We start from the raw sequence: 7,188 nt of genomic DNA on the forward strand, positions 1-7,188 counted from the left end.
AAGCCACTAAAAGGGCCGAGTCAGCCATAAAACGAAGGATCTTAATTCCATGACCTTTTAAAATATGTAATTACTCAATATTCAACCAATATTTAGCAAGCATTTATTCTGAATACATTTTTTAAATATTGAAATGTTCAAAAGCTGAAAGAAGTATCCTGCTAATACCTGCTTTCTAGGTAAATAGTAAAATAGGCCACAGTTATGAGTGGTATTATGCAGATCATGGTCTCTCTTTTTTTTAAATTTCATTGTAAGTTTCTACATCACCTAAACACATCAATTATGAAGTTGTTCTTTCTCCTTCATTTTCAGGTGTGTAGAATAATGGTAAATAAAATTTTTTCATGATCATTTTGTAGGTACACAAGGTTATAGGCAGTTCAGTGTCTTAAAATTTAAACTTTCATAGAAATACAAATGCATATTGAAATATTTGGATATTGTATTAGGAATGGTACCTAGCCCTAGCTGGTTTAGCTTAGTGGATAGAGCGTGGGCCTGCGGACTGAAGGGTCCTGGGAAGAGTACATGCCTGGGTTGTTATAATTTTATTAACCAGTGTCACTCGAATAAATTCAATTAAAAAAATTTGGGCAGGGGAGCTTTCCTTATAGTAGTAGTCATTCTAGGTAGGACATGTTTACCTCCTAAGGTGACATTCAAGTGGGTTCTTAAACACATTCCTGTGTGAGGGATTAACTCTAAGTAGTCTTTCTCTTTTTGTGTAGTGCAAATAGGAAAACTGACCTGCATTGACTTTTAGATAATGTGAGAAGAGAATAAAGTACAGTATTTTTTTAAATCTAAAGTAGATTATTTTTCTTAAAAAGTGATAGTAAAAAATTATTGATGGATATCTTTGCTGGAATCTAAAAAATAGCTCATATTCCAGGACAAAAGGGCCCCAAAATCATTTCACTTTTTCCTTCCTAGCCTTCTGAAGCTACTTTTTTGATGTGTTCAGCATTTTTTAAACATTTTTTTCTTGGTTCATGACAGTTTAGCTCCAAACTTGGACTATATTTTTGTAACTTTAAAATAAAACAATTGCTTTTGACATGAATTTTTGCATACATACATAAGTTAGACCAAATGGGCAAAGTCTTGGGCAGGTAACATTTGTGATGTGTTATATTGGAAGAAATGTTAAAGGGTCTCAAAGATTAGAGTCATAAAAAAAACTGCTTGATTTATAAATGCATTACTTCTGGTGCTCTACATAATGGGATATATTGAACTAAAAAATTGTATAAATGATATGTCAGCATTTCTTAGTAACTTCTTGAATCCATTTTTAATATCTAATATTGTACAGGTTGGGGAGTTATACTTTTCAGGCCAATACTATCCAGACTGTATAAATTTATAAAATAAATTGAAAAATTCATCATTCCCTGGTATTCAAGACCAAAGCACATAAATGCTAATGTAGGGCTCAGAGGGGAAATATATTTCTCCTGAATATTTGAGAAAATGTGAAGTCCTTTCAGGAAAATCTAATAAACATAATAATCATAGCCTGCTGACACTAAGGAAAAAGGACCTCATTTGCTCTTTCTTTTATGCAGCGATTTACTGGTCCCTACTGATTTCCAAATTGGATCACTGTAGTAAATTATCTATGCTGGTACCTGTGAAAGTAAGCCCTGGGATCCACATTTGTTTTGTGTTCTGCTTAAATCAGCAAGAATGATAAATTTGCTGGTGTGGAATTGGAAGTGTCAAGGGCTTTCTCTGGTGATTGAGCAAAATAATGTCTCCACTTGTAATTTATTGTGCCCCTTTTTCACTGTATGTTCTTTGTATATCTAATATTTATTTCAGTACAAATTAAATTGTTGTTCCTTCATCTGTATTGTTATATCTAAGATTTTATTGATGTAAAAATCAAATTGTGTAATAAAAACCTCTCTGGATTTAAGCAGATTTGAAAATGTTACGTTGCAGAAAACATTTACAGTTAGAATTCAGCTTTCCATTGTGCTTCATTGCCTTATTGTTAGGATAAGGAGAATTTGAACATTTCTGTTGTCCTCAGTTCATCACAAATAATAGAAATGGTAGAATTTTGTGGTCTAATATGAAACTGGAAAAAGAATTACAGTGGATCTCTCCACAGCTTACCTGCTTCCTTCTGTACTTTTTTTGTTAGTGAAATTTACAGCCTACTGTAAAAGTTTTTTATAACCATAAAGTGATTCACAATATACAATACATCCAAAGTCATAAGTCAATACAGGACAACACAAGAATATATTTTCCATCTAGGTGTTTATAGTTGGCAGATATTTATTTTCTGTGTCAATTTTTAACGTGTACTAAGCAAAACACAGTATAACCAAGTTAAACAAATCTTTGTCCATTTAGAGGTCATAATGTAAGAGGCATTATGGAAATCACTTGTGTAAAGACCATTCTGATAGTTGAGTAAATACTAAATTAGTACATGAATTATCCACATAAGGGGAAAAGAGTATTAGGAAAATTGATTTCCTAAAGATTTAATGGTGAAGAGTCTTCCCTAAGAGTCTTATACATTGTTGATTCATATGCTCTTCCCTTTATTGTGTGGGAATACATGGAGCTGTTTTATAACATAATTCTGTGCTTTGAGAAGGAAAGGGTCATCATTCCTCAAGGCTGGCTGAATGGAGAGACTCCTCAAAGAAGTGGCCCACCGAGATCCTTGAGAGTTGTCAGTCTAAGCAGGTGATTTGTCAACAAAGTGTTTTTAAAAATTTATTATGGTGAGTTATGAACTTACATAAAAGTAGAAAGTATAATGAGCCTCCCTTCTATTACCCAGCCTTAAACAGTCCTGCAACCCTGCCTTTTCCTCACCTGCGATCACTTTCCCTTCTGATTTAAGTAATTTCACATTATTTTACACTACTTAGTAAAATTTTCATTATATGCCTCAAATAAAAATCCCTTCTTAATATCAATATAAAAAATAATTAACAGGTTTTTTCAGACTGGATGACTAGAAGTGACTAAGAATAATGCCCTGATGTGAAAAAGGCTTCCACAATTTTATAACAAGCAGGAGATGGAGAGGGAAATTGCTATTTTTCAGAAAAAGACTTTTCTCCCTATATTTGTGCCCTCAGAGAAAGGCCACCATCCTCTTGGCAAAATGATAGATTTTTGCCTTTCCACACTATACTATCCTCCCCTAAAGGAGATAGTTGAAAACATGGAAGTGTGGGATTTTGGTGGTCTTACCAGAAACAGTGGGGCAGGTAAGTTCTTCAAAGAAAGCGAGTACTGTTAACCAAAGAAGGGGATAAGTAATTTGGGGCTGTGACACTAGATTAAGAAAGGGATTTAAGGTGGGAGAAGGCATAATGGGGATAGATGGTGATGGAAAAATAAAAATTTTTTAAAAAGGGATTTAATATTAGAACCATTGTTCTTGTAAATTTCCTTGTAAGTAGTTCCAAATAATTAAATTGTGAGATTTAGGTCAATTCATTCCCAATTTTATTTTTAAATTTATATCCTTTAAAAAATACCCAATAGTTTGTAGTTTGTGTGTTTTTTTTTTCATTACGTTCTTCAAATTTGGAGCTCTACAAACGTTATTACTTACAGTTCCAAAAGTAATAGGACAATTCATTTAAGTAACAAATCAAAATCCCTGGAGACAAAAGAATGAAATTTGCAGTGATCCAGAATAAAGTGGATATATCTTTTTTTTCAACTCATAAAAGATACAGTTATATAAACAGGCTTCTCCAATCTGAAGTAACAGTCTTTGACACTGAATTACCAGGTTCATGTTTCATAGTTCAATTTAGTAAAAGCATAATCTTTTCAAATGCTTAGAAATTACATTTTCATCCCTTTACCTAAAAGGTTAAACTTCCTTTTTGGACTTAGTGTACTATTGGGCTTATTTTGAATTAGTGTGGTTTTTTTAGGTCAACTTTTTTTATTCTCACTGGAGGATATGTTTTCATTGGTTTTTAAAGAAAACGGGAAGGAGAGAGAAAAACATCAATTGGTTGCCTCCTGAGCAACCTATGTATGTGCCCTGATCAGGAATCGAACCTGCAACCTTTTAGTGTATGGGATGACACTCCAACCAACTGAGCCATCCAGGCAAGGCTTGAATTAGTGTTTTTTATATGAACTTTATAGTTCCCTTTCCTGAGGACAATCCTCAATTTCAAAATAAAAACATTTCTTACAAAAATATTTGGAACAATGTTTAGAAAAATATTTTAAATTTGGGCCCTTTTATATTTTCAGTTATATGAATATATTTCTGGGAATAAAATATATTTCAAAGTGAGTAGTAGTAATAAAACATCCTAATAATTAAACCTACCAGAGGGTTTTTTGTGGTTTTTTTGTTTTGTTTTGTTTTGCCTTTTTAATATTGTGGTAAAGTCAAGGCTTATTACAACTTTTTTTATGTTTGTTAAGCTCAAAAGGTTTTGTTGAAGTTATAGTTAACTATACGTATTTATATAGTACTAATGTGCTTTCAACAGCATCATAACCTTTTAACCCTTTGACATTAAAATGTACAAATAACCTTGAAGCAGGTTTATAAAGTCTTTCTTTGTCTATTCTCTATATACTATTATCAGATTCTCAGATTTTAAGACATTAGAATCTTATCTATATATATAAAAGCCTAAGCGACCAGGTGACCAGTCAACCAGTCGCTATGACGTGCACTGACCACCAGGGGGCAGTCAACTTGAACAGATGAAAAGAGAAACAGGTGATTGAGTCTATGAACGATCACAAGCAGGTGGGACCAAGCTGCAGTTCGCATTGGGAGGCCAGGCCATTGGCCCAAATTCTGCCACTCCCCAGGCACTGCTCCAGAGGCACAGCACCCCCGACCCCCGTCAACCCCTCCAGCCACATCCTCCCGGGCAGCTGGGACCAAGGGAAAAAAGAGACCACAAACTCCGTCCCTAGTATCCGCCTCCTCCTATCAGACCGGAGCCACCCCAGGACTTGCAGGACAGCGCGTAAAGTGGGCAGCCTCGCCATGCAGCTAAGGCGACTCCCCGGTCCACCCCAGGTGCCCCTCGGGCACTCACCCCACTTCTCCGAGCCTCATTCTGCACCCTTAGCAAGGCTGTGGGAGCTCCACCCTAGGGACCCACTTCTCCATAGCTGTGTGTGGCAGACCAGGAGATGCAAGGGGCGGCGGGGGAAGATGGGCAGTTGCTCAGCTGACCAGGATGAGCAGGAGTAGCTCCTCCCTGGCCGCCTGCCACTTCACACACTACTACATCCCTTGGGGGATGTTGGATGCCAGTTTCAGCCTGATCCCCGCAGGCCATGCTGAGGGACCCCACCAGTGCACAAATCCATGCACCGGGCCTCTAGTTTTAATTATAAACAAACTGCCCCCTGGTGGCAACTTTTCTGCAAAATAATTCTAGTGCCTCTCATTTTGCATGTAATAATAACCATAGGGGTGGGGAGGAAAGGAACGATGCTTGGCTTTTGATTTCCAGTTGGTTTTTACATTAAACACCTAACCAAGGTTATAAGGGGCTTATTATGATTTCAACCTTTAAGGTTATAAAAGTTTTTAGACCATTATCATTGGTTAATACTTACTATTTGTTTTCAACATGCCTAAGTAAGCTAATAATTCTTCCCATTACATTTATGACAAGTATGCAGACTTTTTGTCTCTATTTTAAGAGTGAGAAACCCAAATTCCACAGATGAGTCAGTGGGAATTCCTGACTGATAATTCCTGACATAAATCATTACAGAGTACAACCCTCATTCAGGCCATGTTCACTGAGTATGCATTTTAGAGTCTAAGTGACAGTCTTAGGAAACAGCAGCCCCCGTGAATGTTCTTTGGTGTACCATCCTAATGGGTACTCATACAATTAGCTCATTCTTTTTTAAAATTTGTAGAATAAATGATTCAATACTTAGGAGATGCCTCCATCATATTTGCTGTTTGCCCAATCTCAGAAGGTCATCTTAGACATTTACATGTCTTCCAAGTTTTGAGCAAATTAGGATAAGTGGAGATACTCTTCTGTAAATGAACATTTTCTGGTTATCGATATTGGTTCTCTTATAAATGGATGTAACTACCATGCCAAGAAAAAAAGTGCTCCATAACCATTTACGCCAAATATTCCAATTCTTTCATTGAGTTAGCACATTATCATTCCCAGACATCAGAAGAACTTAACGCTGGTTATATTAATGTCATTTCTGTATAATATTTGGTTGGGTTTTGTTTTGATTGGCTTTTTCCATCCCATTTCCCCCCATACCGCCTACTATTTTGAAATTTATACACACTTGCTACTGTATTGTTTTCATTAAACTTTAGAAATTTGAACATGCATACTTAATAAAGTTTGAGGTTAAAAAGATTTACAGTTGCTTCTGCCAGATGCCTGGGGCACTACCAAACTGGGAACACTTTAAACTAAATTTTTAGCTCTGGATATTATTTTTCTGTATAGGAATTATAAATTTGGGGCACAATATTAGGAATACTGGCTTGTGGTTATGACTTCTCAGGGGAGATTTTTCTTCACTGCACCTGGCACACAGGTAGAAAAAGGCAACTTTCCTAGGTGTCTCATTTGACTTCAAATACAGTGATTATGCAAATGTCTATTAGATTTTCCTCCTTGGATGGGCCTTCTTTTTTTTTTAATATGTATATATTAAATGTGTATATATATATTTAATATGTATACATATATATTTATTTATTTCAGAGAGGACTGGAGAGGGAGAGAGAGAGATTGAAACATTAATGATGAGAGAGAATAATCGATTGGCTGCCTCCTGCATACCTCTCACTGGAAACCGAGCTTGCAAGTGCCCTGATCAAACGAACTCCTGGTTTCATGGGTTGATGCTCAACCACTAAGCCACACCAGCTGGGCTGGGCCTTCTTTATCTCCTGCATTCAGTGTCCCACCCTTTACCCCACGTTCAGTAGGAGCTAGAATAGATTACCTGTGTGCATTCATATATTCTGAAAATTCTTTACATTTTGCCTTCTTGGGAATTGCTTTTAAGGTGTGCATTTTCTTTCTATCTATATATCCTATCTAATAAAAGAGAAACATGGTAATTAGCCATACCTCCGCTACCCTTCCCATTGGCTAATCAGGGCGATATGCAAATTAACTGCCAACCAAGATGGCGGCCGGCAGCCAGGCAGCT

The sequence above is a fragment of the Myotis brandtii genome, unplaced genomic scaffold (assembly GCF_000412655.1).
Source record: "Myotis brandtii unplaced genomic scaffold, ASM41265v1 scaffold520, whole genome shotgun sequence".
Lineage (NCBI taxonomy): Eukaryota > Metazoa > Chordata > Mammalia > Chiroptera > Vespertilionidae > Myotis > Myotis brandtii.